Source organism: Pseudophryne corroboree, chromosome 7, assembly GCF_028390025.1.
Source record: "Pseudophryne corroboree isolate aPseCor3 chromosome 7, aPseCor3.hap2, whole genome shotgun sequence".
In the NCBI taxonomy this organism is placed as follows: Eukaryota; Metazoa; Chordata; class Amphibia; order Anura; family Myobatrachidae; genus Pseudophryne; species Pseudophryne corroboree.
Genome location: NC_086450.1, coordinates 339,481,771 through 339,484,192, shown reverse-complemented (window position 1 = coordinate 339,484,192; position 2,422 = coordinate 339,481,771). Strand labels below are relative to the sequence as shown.

Here is a 2,422-nt window from a genome sequence, read left to right as displayed (position 1 = left end):
AAACTCTCAAGACGAGAAATGTACTGGATTTTCCAGTTAGAGACCCTGCAACCAACCGGCCTGAACGAAGGATATGAGATTGCACCTTTCCTGTGAGGTGCAGTATTCTCCATTCCATATAGTCCTGCTTTTCACGTTTTCACAATCTCCTTCTTAGCAAACACATTTTTGCACTCTAATAAATTAATTAAGCCAACTTGATCTCGAGTGTTATTGAGCGATCGGATCCCCGGTGTTACGATGTCTCACACGTGTGTACAGTCATACCACACTGGCACGCCCAACCTCGTCCGATCTTGGAAGCTAAGCAGTGTATCGGGCCTGATCAGTACCAGGGAAGGGGACTACCTGGGAAGATCAGGTACTGTAGTGAGTGACGATAGGACGTCAAGCCAACCGGTGGGCGATCTATCAACACTTGGCACCTCCACGGCTAAACAAGTCTTTTAGAAATCTTTTAGAAATTTTCTAAACTACTCATTTAAAAAAAAAAAAAAAATAGTCGTAGTTTTTATGTGTATTATTTTTTGCATATATTTACATAGTGTGCTGAAATAAAATGCCTGTTAAACACAGTTATGTTAATTTGCAGTATACATATATAGTATAAGCACCTCCACTTCACCTTAGTTTCACCTGAGAGAGCCCTGTCAGACAGTTCAAATAGATCACTGCATTGTACGTTTTAATTGCATTTAAATACATACTTAATACAAGCTCTTATATATTAGCCTATGGGTTGTTATGCTATTGGTAACTGTTTGTTTTATGATAAGAAACACCAATATAAAGATTATTACCAACTGTTTATTTTTATTTTTTACATGGAAACGTTGCCATGGATATTATTAAATGAAAGAAATATGGGTCTCCTGAACTCCAACAAAATGGCCACAGCAACTCCTATGATTACTATGAACTTTCCGCACAAAGAAATGGCCGCCGTGAGGGAAAAAAAACCCGACCTAAGACTGAGGAGACACAAGAGCACATGCTGGCACAGACACAGAGACCGGGTTTCGCCGCCGGCGCATGCGCAGACGCGCACAGGAAGTGGGGCAGAAGTGCCCGAAGTCATGTGACCCGCGGCCTCCGTCACCGGAAGTGTGGCGGAAGTGCCGCTATTTACTGTTCTAAACCTTCAGACACGTTACATTAACATTTTTTGGACTCAGAAACCACTCGTTTTAGATGCTAACATGCCCCTAATGACACCCACAGACTGCTGTCATGTTTTAAAACCACCATCATGTATATTTGTATGTGAGATCTCTAGATTGAATCACCTGACCACCTGTGATGTCACAACCCCTTACCTAGTATGTAAGGGTATAAATAGACTTGAGAAATCATTCTGTGACGAAACGTGTTGGGTTCCCTGCACTGACCCCCTGCCTACTTTTAAAGCTAAGTCGAATCTCCTACCTTATATTTATATACTTTTATCTCTTAAAAAATTGTACATTTTTATCTATTAGCTTTTATACCTTAATAAAACTGGTTTATTTTTATATATATTTTTTGGCTCATAAATTTTAAAGTTTTTTAGTACGTACTTTTTAAACAACACAGGTCGCCGGTACCCCTATCCCCCACTTTTTTCATATCTATATATATATATATATATAGTTCCAGATGTGGTCGCACTCGCACAGGAAAAATATAACATCGACTGGGGTGACTCCCAAGAGGTCCAGAGCATGAGTCCAGACATCAACGTATAGAGAGACAGCATAAAGGGGCACTCACCAGAATTTTGCACGTAAAAAGCATTGATTTTTAATTTATACTTATCAAGGTGATTTCACAAAGAGAGAGCTCATTCAACGTTTCGATCCTTCAGGATCATCGTCAGGAAAATGCAGCAAGGGCAGCATGTACAGCAAGTTGCATCTGTTCATATACACCAGTATCTAGTAGTCAATGACTAACGGGCCTCCTAAAAAAAAACCAGCACTTCCAAACAAGGCAACCCAATTGGTCACATAATCAGTGAAACAATTACTTGCCTAGAGTATTCCAACTACAAAGGGGAAGTAAATTGTGAACATGCTATGTCATCAGGGTTCAACTATTGAAAGTAAAAGATCAACATACCCCTGTACAAGTAGTACTTACCAAGAACAAGGCTGGCACTGCATTAAGGGCTAATAACACCATCAAGAGTGCTGGCGTGCGTTCCAGCGTATCTGGGTGGAACACATTGTGTTTCCTGTGAAAATCGCGGGTAATGCCCGCGTCACAGCTCGTCATAGACGCACCCCATCAGAGAAAAACCAGGAAGCCCCGCCGTGCGCTCCATAAGGCTCAAATGGAAAGCACTGCGCTTCCTGTCAGACCCGCGAGTCAGACCCGCGTCACTTCCGGTTGCGGCTGTGAAGTGCCGCTAAACACAGAATATATTCAGGAATCTGACGTCATG

The 2,422-nt window shown here is 41.7% G+C and overlaps 1 pseudogene; it reads left to right on the top strand.

The window, feature by feature from the left end:
* Nucleotides 1–253: 253 nt before the first annotated feature.
* Nucleotides 254–373, top strand: LOC134946258 (5S ribosomal RNA; annotated as a pseudogene).
* The last annotated feature ends 2,049 nt before the right edge of the window (nucleotides 374–2,422 follow it).